This window comes from Pan paniscus, chromosome 5 (genome assembly GCF_029289425.2).
Source record: "Pan paniscus chromosome 5, NHGRI_mPanPan1-v2.0_pri, whole genome shotgun sequence".
NCBI classification, from domain to species: domain Eukaryota; kingdom Metazoa; phylum Chordata; class Mammalia; order Primates; family Hominidae; genus Pan; species Pan paniscus.
The window spans coordinates 55,364,294-55,387,298 of NC_073254.2; the positions used below are offsets into that span (position 1 = coordinate 55,364,294).

General features: G+C 46.5%; 2 long non-coding RNA genes across 3 annotated transcripts in view; both read right to left on the bottom strand.

The window, feature by feature from the left end:
• Positions 1-2,133: 2,133 nt before the first annotated feature.
• Positions 2,134-7,567, bottom strand: LOC129397957 (uncharacterized). Its single transcript, XR_008625613.2, has 2 exons — positions 6,477-7,567; positions 2,134-3,917 (listed from the first exon to the last, which is right to left on the bottom strand). It is a non-coding gene; the product is annotated as an uncharacterized LOC129397957 (long non-coding RNA).
• Positions 7,568-10,615: 3,048 nt separating this feature from the next.
• LOC134730592 (uncharacterized) overlaps positions 10,616-23,005 on the bottom strand; it is a 144,641-nt gene continuing 132,251 nt past the window's right edge. For both annotated transcript variants that reach the window (XR_010112429.1, XR_010112428.1), the window contains exons 3-4: positions 12,600-12,795; positions 10,616-10,761 (exon numbers count right to left, since the gene is read on the bottom strand). This is a non-coding gene — a long non-coding RNA (uncharacterized LOC134730592). The remainder of the gene's footprint in view (positions 10,762-12,599; positions 12,796-23,005) is intronic.

The window sequence follows — 23,005 nt, forward strand, 5'->3', positions numbered from 1 at the left end:
TCCCTCCTTCCTTCCTTCTTTCCTTCCATTTTCCTTTCCTTCCTTTCTCTTTTCTCCCTTCTTCCTTCCCTGCCTCCTTTCCTCCCTTCTTTTTTCCTTTCTTCCTTCCTTTTCTCTATCTTCCTTTCTCTTTTCCTCCTCTCCTTCCTTCTTTCTTTTCTTCCTTCCTCCCTCCCATTCTTTCTGTGCATGTATGTGAGTGTTAAGTGTCTTGGCCAGGTCACTCACCCTTCTCAGATCATCATGCAGGACCCCTCTCCCACCCACATTGCCATTACCACCCTTCACCACCCCCACCATAGGCAACCACTCTATCTTTTGTAGTGTACCCTGAGATTAGATTTGTATATTCATGCCTTTTTAATTCATACACATGGTATTGCATTACAGACTCTGTTCTTTTTACTTTGCTTTTTTTTACCTTCAGCACTATTTCAAAATGTCTAGCAGAGAAGCTATGTGCAGATGGAGTTCATCATTCTGGCTGCTGCTCAGAGTTTGCAGGAGGTTCTGCCACATGCCACCTCTCTATTCCTCTAACGATGGACACCTGTGTTGCCTCCAATCCCAGCTGCCACAGCATCACTACACAGAACATCCATGTGCATATCCGCAATGGACCCTCATGAGGTCACCCTGTAGCTCATGTCCAGAGTGCAGTTCTGGCTGAGAGAACACGCACAGCCTTGATCTGCCCAAGGACTGTGCGTGGGTAGGCTCTGCATTGGCACTAGGAAAATACTCATTTTGTTTGGTGGTTTTACCTTCATAGACACAGCTAAGCCTAAGAAAATGCTGGAACTTTCCTGCTTGTGGTCCCACAAATGTCCATGCCCCTTCAGGGTCGAGTAGCCCAGTTCCAGGGACACCATGCACACTGTGTTCTTCTGTGTTATGCCCAGGGGGCCCTTCACATGAGTGCAACTCTGTGGTCCCCATGCCAGTCACTGCATGATTAAAGTTCCTTGGGAGAGGTGAGGCCCCTTGGCTCATCTCTGACTCATCTCTAGAAGTGAGTAACTGCAGTCTTGTCTCCACCAGGGTTGCTCCCCAGCCTTCAAACCCCCTGCCTCCTCCACCTTCACCTTTTCTGTCAAGTCACAGCTCAGCACTTTGATGCCACCACACCACCACCCTGCAACTGGCTCACCCTCCTCAGACTGAGGACCAGCATCCCAGCCTGACTGCCACTGGGGTCTCAGGTGTGTCCCCATCACTAAGTCTCTGGTGGAAGCCAGATCTGAGACCCAGATAGCTAATCTGTACTCTTGGAGAGACCAGCTGAATGAACAGACTTTTCAAAGTGCTAAAACTTTATTTGTGATAGCCCAAAACTACCACCAACCCAAATCAACCTCAACAGTAGAATGAGTGAGCCTACTGCAGTATGTTCATACAATGGAATACTACATAGTAATGACCAAAAAAGCAAAGAACATCTTGGATAAATTTCACATGCACTGTATTGAGTAAAGGAAACCAGACATTAAAGAGCTCATCCATGGCCAGGCGCTGTGGCTCACGCCTGTAATCCCAGCACTCTGGGAGGCCGAGGTGGGTGGACGTCTTGAGGTCAGGAGTTTGAGACCAGCCTGGCCAACATGGTGAAACCCCATCTCTACCAAAACACACAAAAGAATCAGCTGGGTATGGTGGTGCACACATAATCACAGCTACGTGAGAGGCTAAAGCAGGAGAATCACTTGAACCTGGGAGGCGGAGGTTTCAATGAGCCAAGATCACGCCACTGCATTCAGCCTGGGTGACAGAGCGAAACTCTGTCAAAAAAAAACCAAAAACAAAAAAAAACCTCATCCAGTACCATTGCTTTGAGGTTCAAAAGCAGACAAAACTAGTCTATGGTAATAGAAATCAGAATAATAGTTACTCAGGCCAGGCATGTTGGTTCACACCTGTAATCCGAGCACTTTGGGAGGCTGAGGTGGGCAGATTGCCTGAGCTCAGGAGTTCAAGACCAGCCTGGGCAACACGGTGAAACCCCGTCTCTACTAAAATACAAAAAAAAAAAAAAAAAATTGCAGGGCGTGGTGGCATGCGCCTGTAGTCTCAGCTACTCGGGAGGCTGAGGCAGGAGAATTGCTTGAACCCGGGAGGCAGAGGTTGCATTGAGCCGAGATTGTGCCACTGCACTCCAGCCTGGGCGACAGAGTGAGACTCCATCTCAAAAATAAATAAATAAATAAATAAAAATGGATAATAGTTACTCTTGGGGAAAGAAGTTGACTGGGAAGAAGAACAGGGGAGTCTTCTAGGGAGGTAGAAATGTTCTGTATCTTGATTTGGGTGATAGTTACACGAGGGTAACTTGACACATGTCAAAATTCAATGAACACTTGAGTAGATATTTATTCAAAGAAGATATACAAATGGTCACTAAAATAAGCACATGAAACAATACTCAACATCATTAGTCATTCAGAAAATGCAAAAAAAAAAAGTGCAATGAGATACCACTTCACTCCCACTAGGATAGCTATAATTTAAAAAGAAAATAACAAGTGTTGGCAAGGAGGTAGAGAAATTGGAACCCTCATATATTCCTGGTGAGAATGTAAAATGGTGCAACCATTTTGGAAAACAGTTTGGCAGTTCCTCAAAATGTTAAAGATATAATTAGCATGTGATCCAGGAATTCCACTCATAGGTATACACCCAAAAGAATTGAAAATACATGTCCACACAAAAACTTATACATGAATGTTCATAGCAGCATTATTCATGTCAATAATACCTTAAATGTGGAGACAACCCAAATGTCCATCAACTGAAGAATGGATAAACAAAATGTGGTATATCCATACAATGGAATATTACTGAGCAGTAAAAAGAAATGAAGTACTTATGCATGCCACGACATAGGTGAACCTTGAAAACATTATACTAAGTAAAAGAAGCCAGAAATGAAAGGTCATATATGATTCTACTTATATGAAATATCCAACATCCACAGAGGCAGAGGCAAATCCGTAAGACAGAAAGTAGACTAATGGGTGCACGGGTGAGGAGCAGGGAAGAACAGGAAGTGACTGTTAATGGGTACAGGATTTATTTTGGGGGTGATGAAGATATTCTGCATTAGACAGTGGTAAAGATTGCACAACTGTGAATATACCAAAAACTACTGAAACTTTAAAACTGTGAATTTTATGATCAGTGATTGAGATTTTAGATCTCAACAAAGCTGTTATTAAAAATTCATTGAGCTACACACTTAATATTTTGCATGTTACTGTATAAAAGTTATACATAAGTAAATAAATAAACAAATATACCTGAAAGAAAATGTTTTTAAAAAATCAGTGCTAGGATTTAAAAAGTGAAATACAGAACAAGGTTCATAATACTGTACTATTTGTGTAAACTCAAAATCATATACATATAAAGCAACACTGCATTTCTATAAGAATTCATGCTAATTCAAAGATAAATGCTAGATTGCCCCTCAAGAAATCTGAATTTCTGCCTCTGAATTGAGTTGTCCTCTCAGTCCCAGATGATGGTCGCTGGCCCTGATTCTCACCCAGACGCCACCTGAACCCATTCCCTTGGGCTGAATTAGGCCCCTGGGTCTCTTACCCATTGTGTATGAACAGGGATCTCAGTGCTGATTGCTGCCCCATTTGCCTTCTGAACTGAACCTCCTCTTTGAATATCTTTTACCTGATCCAGATATCCTGGTACTGGTGATTGTCCTGACCATCCATGAGAGATCTACACGTCCTCTGAGCATGCCAACAGGGACTACCTGGTCTTCTCCAGGGCAACCTTCTGGCTGAGTCAGTCTCCCGAGGCTATCCCTAGCCTGAGGAGTGTCTGCACCTGCCTGGATGGCTGAGGGATGCACAGGGTCCACTGTAATTGATACCACAGTCTGCTTGGTGCCCAGGCACAGAGACCTAGAAAGCAAGAGGTCTGTGTTGATGGCCTGATCACACTGACAGGGGCTAGATCTTGCCACACAGTGCAGCAGACTCTGTCTTTGGAGCATTTGAAATGACAGACACAGCCACTTATCTCATCAAGTGAAAGGACTGGTGATGACAATCCCCCTGGATTGTCAGATACTGATTTATCTCAAACATCCCTTGAGAAGCTCTTTACTTGCTGAAGAGACTGGCAAAATTGTTGTATGTATTGGTCGAGCTTCTCAGTTGCAGACAACAGAATACTCTCTAGGTAGTTTAAGCAGAGAGCAGTTTAGTACAGATATAGAGAGCTCACAAAATCACTGGAACTGCAGAAGAAACGCCCTCTATGCTCAGTTACTGGAAACAAATACCTGAACAAACCTTAGAACTGGCCCAGTAAAGAAACCTATGCCTGTGTCATGGTTGGCAAGCTGCCATCACTACCACCGCCCCCACTCCAACACAAACACACACACACACACTAGCCACCAGCACAAAGAGTGTTCTACCCCTTGCCTGGTCTCTCATTTAACTCACTCCCCAGTCAATGTCTCAGTCACACCTAACGAGAAGTCATATTGGAAGCTGTTACTAGCCATCCCAGGTGGTCTGGGACTGGGGGTTTCCCATGTTGCAGGACTTTCAGTGCTAAATCAGAAAAGCCCCAGGCAAAACAGGACAGATTGGTCACCCTAGCTAGGAAATGTAGTGTTTTTGGAGTAAGCACTGGGGAGGTAGGAGCCACACTGTGGGAACTGTCAAAATGTGAAGAGGAGGTCAGATGATTTGGGCCAGCTACAATGACAGATTATCTCTAAACTTCATGATAAAAATAAATTATAATATTATAATCACCACTTATTGAGTATTTACTATATGCCCTGAGCTTGCTTGCCAAGTGCTTTAGTATTACTGTTATTTATTATTATTATTATTTTCTCATTTTATCTTCACCACAAACCTATGATAGTACATTATTTATCTAATGCTCTTCTAGGTCCTGTTATGGAGCTTATGTTGTTGTGGGAAAAACAGACATTTAAGCTGAGGCATGAGCGATGGAGAGGCAGCCAGACACACAGTGATCTGCGGAAAGGATGTTCTAGCCAGAGGGAACAGCAAGTGCAAAAACCTGGGGACGGGAACAGAAAGGAGTTTTGCCTACTCAGGGAACAGAAGGAGCTCTGTGTGGCTGCAGGAGAGCATGTGAGAACAGGAAGTGGTATACAACAAGGTTTAGGTCTGGTAGACAATGGTAAGGAAGATGGATTGTATTTTAAGAAAAATGAGGAACTAGGGGATGGTTTTAAGCAGGGGAGTGGTATGATTAGATTTTCATTTTATATCCCAGGTCACAAAGCTGGTGAATGAGAAAGGAAATTTGAAGCCAGATATTTATCACTACAGATTGCGTTATCACCTGTTTTCAGCTACCATGCAAGCTGACATCATCCAGGACTCATAAGCAAGCGCCTCTAGTTTGTTCACAAACGCTCATTCTGTGTTGATTTCCCTACAGCAATGATTCTTCATCCGAGGCAATTTGTCCCCCAAGGGGATATTTGACAATGCCTGAAGGTATTTTTGGTTGGTACAACTTGGGGGTAGGAGGTGGTGCCAGCATGGAGTGGGTAGAGGCCAGGGATGCTCCTAAACATCCTACAGTGTACAGAGCAGCCCCACGACAAAGAATTGTCTAACCCCAGATGTCAACACTTCTCTGCAGTAAGTAACAGTCATTTTCTCATATGTACAATGATGGGTGAATTCAAATGAAAGCTGAGGCTCCTTCCAACTCCCTGAGTGTGTATACTTTGCTTGGGAGACAGGAGTGCTTCAAAGCAGGCAGTGGCCCTCAGCACACATCACAGGGGTTTCTGTGACACAAAGTCTTTCATTCATTCTGCCACAAAACCAGGCAAGTCCTGGCAGCATGGGAAGGAAGAAAAATTGCTAGTGAGTGTGGAGTGGAGAAAAACCACTGGTTTGGTTGGACTTTTCACCTCCTAGGAACAGTTGCTGTGCTTCCCAGTGCTCCAGCAGCCAGGCAGAGTGGCAATCAATCAAGCAATTCCTGGCAGCGGGCCAGCTGATGGTGATGGGCCCGGCTCTGCCTGAGTCTGGGTGAGCTCTCCTGGGGCTTCCAAACACTCAAGGCTGGGCACTGAGGCTGCAAGGGTGAGGGGATGACCAGCTTCCCCTTATACACTGCACAATGACATTTGTACATGTGTAGATACTCCCTATAATCTGTACTCTCACATGACATCTAAACACAGTACTCCTACTGCACACCCAGAGTACACTTTTCAATGCCTGCATATCCACACAGTTCCGGCTCTCTCCTGGTGGCCACATGACCAACCCATCAGACCAGACGGTGCATGAATTATAGAGTGGAGATTCCCTATTCACACTATGTTACCAACTTTGGAGGCTGGGTGCACGCACATACATCTTCCATTTCCAAACACCACAGGCTGACTGCACATCATTTATGCTGTAAGAATGCAACATCAGACTCACTAAAACGAATTGAGTGCTTACCATGTGCCACATGCTGTAAGTACTTCTATACATCTTCTCTTTGAGTCATTCTATCTTCATCTGGGTTCCTTGGAAAGCAAACCTTGAAACAAAAATTCGGGAGCAAGTAGTTTAGTTGGGAGGTGATGCAGGAATTACTATGAGGGAATGGGGAGCAAGGTAGTGAGGGAAGAAAAGCTCATAAAGGGTATGTAAATGTAGAAGTCACTGCTCTGGGAAACTGGTTCGAGCCTCAGGGAGACCATATGGAACACTGCTCAGGTTTGTCCCCTCATCAGAGGAGAAAAAGCTTTGGTCCCTCACTGCCTGGTTGGCTAGAGGAATGTAGACAGAACACTCACAGCCTCTGCCGCATCTCCCAATACCACTAAGGAAAGTATTAGATAACTCTACTTTAGATGAGGCATCAGGGGTTAGAAGAGGTTAAGCTAACTTGTCCAAGGCAACATGGCTAATGAAGTATGGAACCAGAATTCAAACTTGGGTCTGGCTAACTGCAGAGCCCACATTCATACTCACTGTGTTAGCTTCCTCGAGTTGCAAAAAAAAAAAAAAGAGTACCACAAAGTACCACACACAGGGTGATTTTACACAACAGAAATGTGTTGTCTCACAGTACTAGAGGCATGAAATTCAAGACCAAAGTGTCACTAGGGTTGGTTCCTTCTGAGGGCTGTGAGAATCTGTTCCATGCCTCTCCCCTAGTTTTCTGCTGGTTTGCTGCCAATCTTTAGTATTTCTTGGCTTGTAGAAGCATCACCCCAGCTCTGCCTTCATCTTCACATGATACTCTCTCTGTGTTCACTTCCATGTCTAAATGTCCCCTTTTTATAAAGACGCCAACCATACTGAATCAGTGCCAATCCTAAGGACCTCATCTTAACCAACTACACCTGCAATGACCTTATTTCCAAGTAAGACTGCATCCAGAGGTACCAGGAGTTAGGACTTCAACACAGAACTTCTGAGGAGACACAATTCAATCTGTAACACCCTCCATGCCTGTCATCACTCCTCCATACCCTATAGGCCCTTGTTCTGCAAGTCCATTTTTATCCTTTGAGCTTGTCCACTGCACGCTGGACAAAGACCCCTGTAGCTTGTGTCCCTCACTTTTAATGGCCCTAGCCTTCAGGCGATGGCATGACTAGATCGTGGCCAGAGGGCAGAGGACTGAATGAGATGGACAAAGTCTGGGAGAAGGCCTCGGTGAGGGAGCTTGGGCCTGAGGTCCACCTCACTGTCACCTTAATCACTGAGATTCAATCACCAAATACAATAAATAAAAGTATTACAGAAATAAAACACTGCCAAAAATCTTTCTCAAATTATAAGTCCATGCAATGAGCAGTCTGGGTTTATAAAGAACAAATTATGCCAGACAACACTTGATTGTGCCTTTGAGGGAACTAAGAAATTAAGAGATGGGAAGGATGGAAAGGATGCAATACATCTTGATTTTAATACAGTAATTGATACATGATACACTGTCTTGTGGAATTGTCCCTACAAAATTAATTCAAACTGGCCTGGTGAGGAGAACTGTCCCTGGGGTTAAAAACCAGGGAAAAGATAAACAAACAAATAATGATTAGAGGAGAAACCAAAGCCCATAGCCCTAAGGTAGGGAAAGGAAGGAGGGTGACTTGAGAGAGGGGAAGGCAGATTTTGAAATGTGCAGAGGTGCGGAATATACCTGGGTGTTTGGGGAGCTGGAGAGGGGATGGCCCAGAGAAGGGGGTTGACCAGGAGCCTGACAGACAGTGGGATTCACCAGCGGCTCTATGACAGGTGGGTCACATCACCAACCCAAAGAGACTAGGAAACTGAAGGCTGCGCCCTGGAGAAACCCACAACCTGAATGGAGGAAACCTACTAAAGGCAAGAACAGTTGACTTCAGGCGCAGAGTCAGGTGCTAGGTTTTGCTTTCTTCAAATGTCTGACATTTGAAGTGAAGTAGCCCATTCTTCGGAATTCTAGAATCCTGGCTTGGGCTCAGAATGTTAGAGTTGGCAGGAACCTTAGTGAAGGGGTCCTCTCTGTGCAGACAAGGAGACTCAGAGCCACAAAATGAGAAGTATGTCTGGGGAGCTTGTCAGAAATGCAGATTCATGGGCTCAGAACTCAGCGGTTCTGATTGTCATGGAGTTTGGATAAGGCCCAGGAACCATCGTTTGTAACAGATCAATTAGAGATAATTCTGGTATGTGGATCACATTGAGAAACACTGGCCCACTGTTACACCCTGGTCCTGCCCTTCTATTCTCTTTGTTTTTCTTCCTTCTTTCTTTCCTTCCTTCCAAAGTGTTTTTCTCATGTGCCTACTGTATGGAAGGCATTGCTCTAGGTTCTAGAGATGCAGAGATAAAAGGTGACTTCCATCTTTGAGAAGTGGACAGTGAGACTACCCAGTGGAATAGTTTATAGAAGCATGAGGAGCTGAGGTCATGTTAAAGGACTCTATAAAGACACCATCAGCAAAATTCAGACAGCGGGAAACTACAGGGCAAACACCGGACTTCCTCAGTAAATACGCTACAACGGGCAAAAGTAAGAGGGAGGGAAGATCTATAGATTAAAGGGGACTTAAGGGACATATCAATCAATCATCATGTAAGACCTTATCTGGATCCTGATTTAAACAAATGCTGTTAGAAAGAACTATTATAAGGCAATCAAAAAAACTGGAACATTTGTGGATATTTGATTATTTTAACTAATTATAAGGTATGTTGAGATAGTATTGTGGTTTTTTTAAGTTCCTTATCTATTAGATATAGAAACTAAAATGTTTATGGATGAAACAATATGATGTTTAGAATTGGCTTTAAACTCGTCTTGTGTGTCTGTGTGCGTGTGTGTGTGTGTGTGTGTGTGTGTGTAGGGTCAGCAGGGGGGTGTCTAGATCAAGCAAGATTGTAAGATTGTCTATGAGTTACTGATTGTTGAAGCCAATTATGGGGAGTTCATTATACTATGAGGAGTTTATTACTATTCTCTCTGTTTTGCATATGTTTGGAATTTTTATAACAGAGAAAGAAGAAGGATAGAGAGAGGAAGAGAGGGAGAGAGAAGGGAGGTAGGGAATCCTGGTGACAAGTGGTGGATGGAATCGTAGACTGATGAGCACACAGGATGAGCTAGGAAGAGTCTCCATTCTGGCAAGAAGGTTCAGCTCAGAAAAGGAATCGGCATTAACCAGGCCAAGATGAGAGGCAGAAGTATGGAGGAGGCCCGTGTAGATGCAGAGAGAATGTGCCGGCTCTAGCTGTGGAAACCACTGGGGAAGAGCAAGGATCTGACCCCCAGCGCTGGGTGGGTTGGGTGCAGGAGCTCAGGGGATGCTGGTTGGTGAGGGGGGTAACCAAGGGATTTCAAACAAAAAAGACATAGAAAGATACACATTTCATTAGCTCACCTGGGCTTCTCTGTAGTTTGGACCTGGATAGGGAGACCCGTGGAGGGAAAACAAGTTATGCCAAGGGGGTGTGGACAGAAGGGGACACTGGAGATGTTTAGGAAGTAGACTGTACAGGATGTAGTGTTTGGAGGGTCTCCTGTGCTTTTTGTTGGATGTCTAAAGGGATGGTGATATCATCTCTCAGCCAAGGCAGGGAACACAGGTGAATGACCTGGTGGGGTAAGAGGTGACAGATTCATCTGGACACCTCGGATTTGTGGGAAAGCCAGGGAGAGATGTTTCACATGCTTTTGGATGTATAGAATTGCAGCTCAGAGGAGAGATCTAAACCAGGGAATGTAAAACATAGCCTTGAGGAGAGGGAGAAGAGGAGAGGAGGGCCTGAGTCAGCATCTCGGAGCAACACTGGTATCTCAGCTGATGGTAGGGGGAGCCTGCACCTGGTCCCAGTCTCCCAATCCATTCTCTGCCAGCTCCTCTCTTACAACTTTTGCACTTAAGTTTTGGGGTCCACTAGTGTCTGGGGTCTCCTGAGTCAGGCTGACTGGTGGTGGCAGCTGCTTTCTGTTGGTCCCCTCACTGACCATTCCTGCCAGGTGATTCTTGTACCTGCCTGTGAACCAACACTTGCTCAGGAAGCTGAAGGATGCCTCCATCACCAAAGCCCTTTTTCATCACAGTCAGCCCAGCCATACTTGCCTGCATATTATTTCTCTGCTGCTTGCATAAGTTGGGCAGAATGGGTGGTAGTAACACACGTGTGCTCTAGAAGCCACTGGACCTGGGGATAAGTCCCGGCTCAGCCATCAGGTAGTGTATAGATTCAGTCGTGTTATTTTACCTCTCAATGTCTGTTTCCTCATCTGCAAAAAAAAGGAATGAATGAGACTTGTACTAGCCTCTTAAATGCAATATGCACAAATAGCACTTCGCTGTATGCTATATAAATGTTGGTTTTGTTATTCTCCTCGTTCTTACAGACCTGCCTGTCTGGACAGTTGAGCAGGCCCTGCTCTGCCCCTGTGGCTCCTGCAGACAGCATTGGTTCCTCTCTTCCTGGGTGACAAGCACCTGCCTGGCCCTCCCCTTGGATACTGATGTTCTCCTAGCTCTTGGCTGTCTCTCTGGCTTCTCAACAGCTGGGCTTCTCTGCCTAATTCTGAATGTTGGTGTCTCTGTAGCTCCTTGCCCTGAACCAACAGTCTTCTGAGAATTGCAGCCCAGCAGGCATCTCCAGTTATATCATATTCTTTTCAAAACATTAACTGTACACATCTATGTTTGTGATACTAATTCCTCTAACTTTTAACTACTAAAGTGATGGAGAAACAAATAAAAGAAGACTTTGCACAGATAGTGCCCCCGACCCCACGTGAACATAGCTGTCATTCCAACTACGGATTGGGGTGGCCCAGGGGACAGGGCTGCTTGGTAAGGCCTGGATGTGGCAAGCAAAGCCACACCTTCCATTCTCTCTGCACAAATAAGACAAGAAAACTCATTTGTGCTCATGGGAGCCAGCCCCCTCCTCCATGATACCCCAGACATTATCCAGATGGCCAGTTTCCAGAGCATTTATTAAACAACCATTTACGGACAGCCCACCATGAGGCAGCCACTGAGTGCTGAAATTGAATTTATTTTCTGGATTAAGTCTCAGGAAAGATTGGAAAGCCTTGTCAGTGAGGCCTCAAGGTAGAATTGCTATGCCTTTACAGAATAAAATGTGTGCTGTTTTGTGTACTGCTATTTATTGTTCCTCTTGCTTCCTTGGAGGGAAAAATAAGATCTCAGTCCTGTGGGGTGCCGCCAAGTAAGGCAGCTGCACGGGTTTAGAGATCAGCTTGAAGGGGCAAGAGTTACCTCTTTTTTCTGAGGCCATCTTAATTCACTGCCGTGGTTCATTTAAAGTCGCATTTTAGGGGAAAGGAGAGAGGGTGTTTGTCTGTTGTTGTTTTTAAAGATAAAGTAAGGGATTGATTAGAAGACTTTTTCTTCTGTAGTAGAATCTATGGATCAGCCCCTAGTATGCATGCTCCCTTCTTTTTGCCAACAGAACCCAGATTTCAGCTCTGGCCTCTCATCTAGCACGAGTTTCCCAGGCCCCCCGGCAGCTGGCTATGGGGCCAAGTTCTTTCCCAGGGGATTTAAGGAGAAATTATGTCCTGAACTTATGGGTCTTACCCCTCTAATGTTTCAGTGTTGACACCTCTATATCACCCGGACACAGTGCCAGGAACCTGCAGGGACTATGAAGACAAGGGCAATGATCTAGAGAAGCAGTCTGGGACCCTTGATGACCTTATGAGCTGGGCCACCAGCCCACCATGAACCAGCTGCCTCTCTCTGGATGGCCACATAAGAGAAAAGTTAACCCACTGAATTTTGAATGTTTCTTTGTTACAGCAGCTTAGCCTCTACCCTAACTAATACATTCTTTACTACAGTAAAATTGTTAAAGTCCTAAATTCTTTAAGTGTCTTTGTTACAAATTATCAGACTCCCCCTTCCCTTCACCCCCAAACTCACCACTCTGTAAGTCTCCTCTGCTCTGGGCAGCACACTCGAGAATCCTGTTACAGCTACTTGCAAAGTTTTTGCTCTTTTACATCCTGGCTGCTAGAGAAGCTTTATTTCCCTGCAACACCTTAAAATGTACATGTAAAACAGTAAATGGCTTACTACTGAAAACACAGCTTACCCTTGAGAAGTTCCATTTTTTCATGCCTTGATCTCTCTAGGTCGAAGAGTATGTCTTGGTTATAGAAATTCATGTCAGAGCAGCGAAGTGGCTTCTGTTTAAAGCAGAATGTTTTCAGGAGTGACATGTCAACCTGGAGGATCTTGGGATCCACTCTTGCCCTTCCTGGCCCCACCTGCAGCTGTTCTGGTTAAACCTTCAGGGATGTGAGAGGATTGTTACTTGATGAGAAGCACCCCACCAAGATGAGAGGTGGGGGGATTGCATAAAGACATATTTCCTTTCACGTTAAAAGAGAGAAAATAAAAGAGCAAGGGAAATCATAGTAATACAATTTTTTAAAATCCTTGTTAGGCAGCACTTCAGGCAGGAGAAAGGTGTTGAGAAATCAAGTAAACAATGACAGCACGCCAGGACTCCCAAAAGGCTAGGTGTTGCTTGTGGAAGCCGCCTGAGAAACAGAAAGGACACACTCAGGATAAAAATGAAATAAAAAGTGGATCATGGTGGTGAGAAGAAAGGAAATTCCACCTCTGATCCCCATCTCACAAATGCATAAACTGCTTTATTGTTTTGCTGAGAAGCTCACAAAATGCATAAACCACTTTACTGAAACAAAGACTAATACCCTTGATGGCTCCTGCCACCTCTGCCAGCCCTGCTCAGAGGGATGAGAACCTTCCGTCTGCCCTTGGCCCATCCAGACCCTCAACCAGTTTGGGTCAAGATAGCCTGCACAGTCCTGGGCTCCCAACTGGCCAGCCAGTGGAGTCTGGAAGCAATTCTGCAGCCGTGACATCTAATGCGTATGGGGTGAGTCTCACATACACCCATGTCCACCGAGCAGCAGCTTCCCCCATGACCCTCGCCAATCTGGCAAGTAGAAAAACAATGGCTTTGGGCACGGGTTCAAATCCCAGCTCTGCTACTTCCCAGTTGAATGATCTTGGACAAATTACTTAACGGTTCTCTGTCTGTTTTCTCCCCTGTCAATTCACAAGGCTATGTTAAGGATTAAAGAGATGGTAGATATTAAATACTTGCCCCTGTCTGTGAAATTTCTTTCCTTCTTTTGTGGTCTTTGAGTTCATAAGGCATCTGCCCTGCCCTGAGGCCTGGGTCCTTTACCCCCCCAACCCCGTTTTCCCGATAGCTCACTTTGCTCCTGTTCCAGATATCCCTTCAAGACTTGGTCCCTGCATCCACCCCAGACCTCTGTGAAGGCTGCCTCCCCTCTTCCCCCACAGACATCCCTGTTATGGTCAGCCTTACAGCTGGGGACACAGGCCATCAGCCCCATCCCATCTCCACAGAGGCTGTGATGCCACCCTTGCCTCACTGAGGCCCAGAGGGGCTTGTGCTGAGCAGGGTGAGCTGAGGAAGGTGCCCAGGCCTCCCCGCTACATGTCAGGGTCCCAGACCTGTTAGCCAGCTTCCAATCCTGCCTTTGCTGCTCTCAGCTGTGAGGCCCTGAAGCCCCTCCCTGCTCTGGACTGCTCCTTACGTGAGATCAATGCACATGCTGAATGTTTGAGCCAGCTTGATGGAGGGGCTCAGATCCCCACTCCTAGAAGAGCTACATTTGAAGTTCCCGTTACTTCAGCGAGACACGAGTTTCTCTTATGCTGTGCTATGACTCTTGGTTTTCTTTCAGTGGGGTTCACTATGGGGTTCCTTCTTGGTTTCTGGTGGCCCTTGCTCCCCTCCTCAGTCTCTGCTGTTGCGTGACTCATTGCGCCCACCTCCTTCTCCATGATGTCCCCCATTGAGGCTAGAACGATCGTGGCTCATCAGAGCGATGGCAATGGTCTTAAAGCGGAATCAGGAGACGAGTGCTTCTTCCACTCTGGATGAGACTGAGGACTCATTCCCATTTGAATGAGGTGTTACTCAGATGAAGCACCATCCCTGCCTTAGTGGGGGAAGCATGCAGTGGAGAGGGGGACACTAAAGGACCTCCTGCTAATTGCTGCTGTCAGGTATTCCCAGGAGGAACAAGAGCAGGCTTCAAGGGGCAGGGTGGAGCCACCCCCTGGCCTGTCTGCACAAGTGTCCCAGCTCCCCACGTCCTGGCCACTTCCTCCCACTGAGATGTGCTTCATGCTAAGACCTTTCTCAAGTCTGTCAGTCAATAATGAGTGAGCACCTACTATGTGCCAGGCACTGTGCCCTTTGCTCCCCTCAGAAGCCCCACAGGTGTCCACAGACCTTGGTGAAAACCTGTCAACCAGGTGATGATCACAATCTTCTTGCTGTTTCTGGTTTCATGCAGAACTCAATAACTTGCATTCCCAGAGTATTCCAAACGCGTAGTACAAAATGGCTGATCTTGGCCAACATTTTGAGGGGTTATGGAAAACCAAATTGAGACCTGGGAGCTGAAGCAACAGTGCCACGATCCCAGCCCTGGGCTCTTCACTCATTCTGTCTCTGCCTGACATGCTGGCACCAGCTGAGAGGCGCTCCATGTCTCTCCAATTCTGTGCCACACAGGATGTCCCAACATCCCATCTGGTTCCTATCTGACTGTTCAGGATCTGGGAGGCAAGTCGCTTTGAAGGAAGTCAAGGCTGTGAGCAAGGATGTGGAGGGAAAAGCCAAGGTGCCGGCTGGGAGCTGAGACCAGACCTTTGCCTCGGAGAGCAACTATCTGGGACAACGCAGGCTCCAATGTCAGTCTAATTACAGGCCTGTCATTATTCATTAGTCCTGTGGAGCGGCTGGTAGGGTGGAAACGAAAGAAGCGTGAAGGGAAGCTGGGAAAGCGGGTATGACCTCAGCCAGGAGGGCCCTGGGGAGAGCAGGGGTGCCAGCTACGCTGACCCAGGCACCCCATACCTCTTATTCCCCACCTCTCTCCATGACCTCCACTCCCCCTCAGCACCCAGAGAGTAGCCAGGCAAAATCTTGGTGCACAAGTCCTCTGTCCCTCTCCAAACTTGTGCTCCTGGGTCCTGAGGTCTCTTTCCCCAACCCCCTCTAATTAGGGCAGTTCATTCTTTCACAAATATTCCTTCAATCCCTACTACCTGCCTGCCATTTTTCTAGGCCCTGGGATATAATGGTGTTGGGGTCTGATTTTAAGTGGGGAAGTCTGAGGAAGTGACATTTGAGCAGGGCCCTAATGTTCAGGAGGGGGAGACTAGACCAACAGAAGTGCAGGTGCAAAGGGCATAGGGCAGGCTGCGATGCACTTAATCTGTGAAGGGAAGCCCAGGGATGGGGCAGAATGAGCTAGGAAAGAATGGGAGGGAAGCAAGTCAGATCACACACAGCCGGCAGAAGGTGAGGTACAAGGGTAAGAACAGGGAGACGGACCACAAGCCAGTGCAATAGTCCCGGTGTGCGATGGTTTTGACTTAGACTGGGTTGGTGAGGAGCGATCTTTCTTAGAGTTTATATTTCAGATACTCTGAACTCAGCTCTCACCACCTCCCTTAGCAATGGCTCCCCACCCCTAAAGCGACGCTGGACCCATCATTTCACGTGCCCTCATTCCAAACGTCTTCGTCATGTGGCTGAGGCTCACACACATGCAACTAGCCACCATCGTCAAGGCTGCCAGGCCATCCTCAGGACAGGGGTCCAGCCCTGCAGTGAGGCTGTCTGCCCCTCCTTCCCACTTCTTCACATATTTAACTCAAATGACGCTTACAGAAAGCAACCCGAGACTGTGTCAGCACGGGGCTATCGTTACAGAAGAAGACATCGCAGTTTACCTGTGACAATGAAGAGTAGGAGGTGAACTCTGTGGCATTGAACTAGATGGTTGTATTAAACAGATCATATCACTTTTTTCCAATTATTTAGACTTTTTAAGCAGTGAGCAGGAACTGGATGGTGGCAGAATTCCTGAGGTGCCCACAGGCAGCCTCGCTTCTGGTTATAGAGGAACTAGGAAGCCCAACTGGAGGACTCAGATCCTTTGTGTGTGTGCCGGGCCCCCCAGCCAGAAGCCAGCCTCCTGAGCTCCCACCACGCCCTTCATCTCTGTGTCCTCAGTGCCTGCCATAGGCAATGCTCTCACAGTGCCTGCCGAACCAATGGAGGAATAAATGGAGAGACGACATGAGTGCTGCTTTGTGCCCCCACCCCAGAACAGTGCCAGGAACACAGGAGAAAGTGAATTGAGGATGGTCAAGATGATTACATTTCACCCATCCTAGTCCCACCCGTTTCAAGGGTCTCCTCTCTGCTTCCTAAGGTGAGAGCCAACCAACCAATCAGGGAAGGGAAGGAGGCTTAGATGTCAGGGGTTGAGAAGATGTCACCATTACCCTTTTAAGGCAACAGACTACCATGCTTTAACAGGTCCATTATGCGGAGGCAAGCTTTGCTGGGCCGGGCATAGTTTGGACAGTTTTCAAATCATAGGGTGACTGCCTGCCTGGATTGAGCACAGATCTGGCCCTCCTGCAGGATCCCCAGCCCTTGGGCAAGGAGAACGGTGGGAAGCAGGCCTTTGGGGGCTTCTCTGTTCCAATAACGATGCAACAGTAACTACTAACATCCAACTGGCCCTCCCGGGCATAAGACGCTGTCATATACGTTCTTTCTTTTGCCTCTCATTGCACCCTGAAGGGAGACAGACGGTGTGGATTGCCCCAAAGTTCCTGCAAGAAGTAAGAGCCAAGACCGGGTTTGAGCTCTGGTTTTCTGAATCCACATTCTCAGCTTCCTTCCCCACTCCACTGAGCTCCCCAGTAACAGTGTGGAGTTCAGAGCAGGAGGAACCGTCAGTGATCATTGATTGTGAGCTCATCATTGCACAGTGGGGGCCCAGGAGGGAATGGGTCCTCCTGCACCTGGACCCACCCTTCACACACCAGGCCACCTATGCCTATTTTCCCAGGGGTTTTTGGTCTCTTGAGATTCTGTCCTGCTATCACCATTTTACTTTCTAGACTGTGTTTCCTCTTCACCTCTAAGACAGCTGAGGCAGTTTACAGCTGTTTACTAGCAGTCAGATAGAGGAGGAACTTAAGTGGAATATAAACTATTGAATTAAATTATCCTCTTCAAATGCCACCCGGTACTCACTCTACCTGAGAATTTCAATCAATGCTGGTAACTTCCTGCTCTCTAATGGAATGCACCAGACAAGTTTTTTTGCCTGCCATTTGAGCTGGGCTGCTGCTGTGGCAGATGCTGTTACAGGGGACAGAGATGTTCGTGTAGACCGGCATGACAATGCATCACCTGAAAGCATAGCTTTCTTGAGCTCCCAGCAGTGCCATTAGCAGGTTGGGAAATGGCTTCACTCCTCAAGCCTGGGTGTTAGAGGCAACCACAGGTGGGTCAGTGAGGCCCTCCAGGAGATGGGGGGTGGAGTTCTGTACTTCAGGACACCTTTTAGAGACTCAAGGAAACAGTGGTGTGGGAGAGGAAGAGTAGTGGGGAAGGAAGACAGATTCCCTCCTAGCACCAAAAAATATGGGTAAAGCTCATAACCATACATACAACACCCACTAATTACAAGTCAAAGGGATGGAACGTTGCGCCCTCCGTATTTATAAAACAGAATGTCCCTGGGCTGGGAGTTCCTGGGTTCAAGTCCTGGTTCCAACATTTATTAGCCATGCTGTCGGAAGCAGGTCTCTTCTCTGAGGCTCCATTTCCCTTTTCTGTAAAATAGCTTCCCTGCCTACATTATGGGGAATGCAAAAGCGTTTTTGACAGCTTCCAAGTGCTGTACAATTGTGAGTTACGATATATTGGGTGGTGGGAGGGGCCCTTTGAGAGATATCCCTCCGGACCCCCACAGACCTCTTAATCGGCCTCTGGGTCAGGTGAAGAGGGGCCAAGGCCATTTGTATCTTGGAAGGAGGGCTCCTCTGGGACGACCATCCTGGAAGTGACCTCTGGGAGGCAGCAGAGGAGGTGCTATGGAGCCGCCACAACTGGAGTTCCCAGTCCTGGGATCCTCAGGGGACAGGGAAGGGGAAGGAAGCATTGAGACTGAGTTACTGGCACTGTTTCATAGATAGGGAAGTCAATGTGGGAGTTCCACAGGGCCTGCTGGGCCCGCGGTTGTGGGTCACCACCACAAAGCTGTGTCCTGATGCCATTCCTTCCCCAGGGCTTGGGCCTCTTCCTTTCTGCCCTGACCGTGGAAACATGATCCTTCCAAGTTCACTCGTCAGCAAAATTTTCCATCCTCAGAACGGGTTTTCCAGACAGGACAAAATATGCTTTTAAGACCTTCTTCTCAAGGGCAATAGAAACTTTCTGACTTACGGCACAAGGAAAAACGAGGCAAAAATAATTACTGAGTGCCTACTATGCGTCAGCATTGTGCCAGCCAGTTTATTCACACTAATCTCATTTACACCACATAGTAACTGGCTGAAGTGAGTTAGCCCATTTTACAGATGAGGAAACTGAGGCACGGGGAGTTAAATAACTTTGACAGGATCACACAGGTGGGTAAGTGATAAAGCAGGGACTCAAACCCAGAGTTCTCTGACTCCAATATGCATGTTCTTTCTACCATGCTAATTACATAAACATGACAGAATGGTCAAGGAGGCAGAGCAGACTCCACAAAGACAAAATGACAAAATATTTGTCATTTCTTCATGCTAGAAACATTTGAATTGCTAAGAAACAGCAAAGATACAGAATAGTTGTAGGACCCAGACTTGGAGTTCTTCATACCAGTTTCCGCCTCCATTTTGGATCTCTCTATAACCAGCTTCCTGTGGCCAGTCTGTTCTTCATTGAGAATCCTTTTGCTTTTGTTTTTGTGATGTTGCCTTTGTTGAGAGTCGTTACGGAGCTCTTCCCAAGATAGCTCTCTGCTTATCTTTCCCATCCTGGTCTATGCTTGCTCCCTTAACTCTTGGCAAGCCCATGCTCCTCCAGGTTTTTTTTCACTAGCAAAATTATTTTCCCTTCTTCCTTCAAAACATGATGCTAGAGCTCCAATCTTGAGCTGGGTGCTAGAAAAGGACCTCAGGACGATAGTGATTACCAGTTAGCAAGCACTTGCTACTGGACAGGATTCATATATGCTGAATGTTCGCATGCAGTATCTCATTTAATTGTCTGAACATCCTTAGGGTAGGTGTTAGTATCTCTGTTTGATGGATTGGGTAGCTGAGGCCCAGAGTCACTGAGTAAGCTGCCCAACATCACACAGACAGCCAGTTCTCAATCTCAGCTCTGTGTGGCCCAGAACCTGTGGCATTAACCCCACCCACAGGGGATGGTCAGGAAGATAACCTGCTTCCCCATCCTCTCTACTGTGGATCTTGATTCTTACTATAAGTTAATATAGATTCTCAATATAATTTAATATACCAAATAGCTGACAGTGGGACTCTGCTGGGAAGAAGAGAAATATGTAATACGTCTGCTAGGATCCTCAGTCCATTTGAAGAGACTAACACATGAAGTGCACTCCATGACCTCCCTTGGGTCCTGGGACATTCTCGTGTGTTCCTTCCCACCTCCCTAATGTTCCCTTTGATCTCCTCCTCAAGCTGCCCTGTTAATGCTGGTGTTCTATAGGGATCCACCTTCAACCTACCTCTCTTCTCCCCCCACATCAGGGCTTAGAGATTTGAATAACCACAGGCAGTGTGCAGAAATTCACCCAGCAGGCTGAGCATTAAACAATAGCTGCTTGTACAGCAACCAAACAAAACCTTTGCCTGGCTACAGGCCTTGAACAATACCCAGCCTGATAAAGCGTCCAAACAAAACAGAACATTTTGGCAAAATCCAAACCATGCTCAGAGCTGCAGGGTTGTTGCTCTTATTTCTATTTTCCCAGGACAATTTCATCTATCGCAAGTATTTATCTATTATCTACTTCCTCCATGATGATAACCTCTGCACCTGCTGTCTTCAGCCCAGGTCTCTCTCCTGGCTTCAGACTCTGTGCATGTGAGGGCCTGCTGACATCTCCAGCTGCCCCTAGATCCAACTTGGCCAAATTTGAATGCACCATCCTCCATTTCTCTCCATCCTCCTGCCTGTATTTATTTCCCCCCTTTCCCATCCCACTTTCTTACTTTCTTGCTTGGTCTCTCTCTCTCTATCCAGCCCTCCAGTACCTGCCCTAGTTCAGGCTGTTGCCCTAGTCCCCTTGAATATTGCTGTAGCCTCCTACATCGGTCCCACCGCCCCCCATCCACCCTTCTCATTGCAGCCTGAGTCACTGACCAAAAATAAAAATCTAGGGCTACCTTCAGCTTAAAATTCATAGCCTGTGGGAAAAGACACAAACCCCTTAGCTCGATATCCAAGCCCGCCCCAGCCTGGCAGCACATACGTCTAGAGCCACCCCAGGTTCTCACTTCACTCTCTGGGCACAATCAATTGTGTGTACTTGTCCTACATAGACCACAGAGCACCACGCTCCAGTGTCTCTAGGCCCACTGATGCCTCTGCCTGGAGAACCTTCCTTTCCCACCCACCCACACTCTGCCTTTGCCGAGCCACTGCTATATATTTTGAAAACCTACATCAGTGCCACCTCCTCTGAGAAGGCTTCTCTGACATCCCCCAAGTCTGGACCAGGCACCCCTCCTGTTGAGGGGGGCGGTGCACAGTATCTAGTACCATGGCACAAGATTTCAACATTGCTTGTTTACTTGTCTGTGAACCGGAGGGCAACTGCACATGGCAGGCACTGGAGTTGTCCATCCAACACCTAGGACCTTTTCCTGATTTTATTCAGGCAAGAAATTGCTCAGTCTTGAGGATAATGGTTATTTTTTTTAACTTTTTGAAATTTTATTTTTTATTGATACATAATAGTTGTACATACATTGGGGATACATGTGATCATTTAACACATTTGAATAACTTGTAAAGATCAAATCATCATACTCAGGATATATATTGCCTTAAATATTTGTCTTTTCTTCATGCTAGAAACATTTGAATTGCTGTCTTCTAGCTCCTTTGAAATATACAATAGATAATTAGTAGTTAACCTTTACTGTGAGCCAAGTACTGTGCTAAGCACCTTATGTACATTAAACATTTAATCCTTACATCAACCTGTGAAGTACCATTATCACCATTTTACAGATGGGAAAACTGAGGAACAAAAGGTTAAGCTCCTTGCCCAGGGTTATATAAATCAGAAGTGATGGAGCCATGATTTGAACTGTGGCCATCGGGCTCCAGAGCCTGTGCTCTTAGTGGACATGATAGACTCACTGCTTTTCCCATGCACAGCACATCACAAGTGGCCCAAGGCAGCCATTTATGGCATCCCATTCTGGTTTGCCTGTGACTGGTCTAGAAACAGGCATGTGATCCAGATATGGTCACTGGGTTATAATAAGAAGGCACCTGGGCACTTCTAGGAAAGGTGTTCTTCCCCTACGGAAAAAAAAAAAAAGAGCAAAGTGAAGGTCCCTGTTCTGTCTTGCTTCTGTCTTTGAGCATTAGGATGTTGTTGGGGGCTATGATGGCCATCTTGCCATCTGAGGGGAGATATCACTGACCCACCAAGAATGGTTCTTGATGGCACTGCTGAGCTGTGGAGCCTACAGCCTCTAAGGACCACAGCCCTGGACTTCTTTCTTATTTTACATGAGATAATGAATGTCTGCATTGTTTTGTCAGAGGTGTTTAAACTGGAGCAACTCCATCTTGAGTAGAGGCTGGGTAAAATAAGGCTGAGGCCTACTGGGCGGCATTCCCAGACAGTTAGGCACTCTAAGTCACAGGATGAGATAGGAGGTCAGCACAAATACAGGTAATAAAGACCTTGCTGATAAAACAGGCTGCAGTAAAGAAGCTGGCTAAAACCCACCAAAACCAAGATGGCGATGAGAGTGACCTCTGGTCATCCTCAATGCTATACTCCTACCAGTGCCATGACAGTTTACAAATGCCAAGGCAACATCAGGAAGTTACCCTATATGGTGTAAAAAGGGGACGCATCAATAATCCACCCCTTGGTAGCAGATAATCAAGAAATAACCATAAAAATGGGCAACCAACAGTCCTCAGGGCTGTTCTGCCTATGGAGTAGCCATTCTTTATTCCTTTACTTTCTTATTAAATTTGCTTTCACTTTACTCTGTGGATTTGCCTCGAATTCTTTCTTGCACGAGATCCAAGAACCCTCTCTTGGGGGTCTGGATTGGGACCCCTTTCTGGTAAGAATTTAGGCCACTACTGGCTGAGTATTGTTACTTGCAGCCAAACCCATACACCCATCCAATGCCTAAACGGTGCCTGGCACATAGTAGGCCCTTCATAAAGAGCTGTTTAATGAAGGAAATGGAAAACCATGTGAGCATATGTGGCAAAACAGGATAAACTCAAAGCACTACATGAATATGGAGAAAGATTCATTTTCTTGAGCCTCAGTTTCCTCATTGAGGGGGCTGGGCTCAGTGGGTTCACTTAGGCACCCACTTTCTCTATTTTGAGTACAA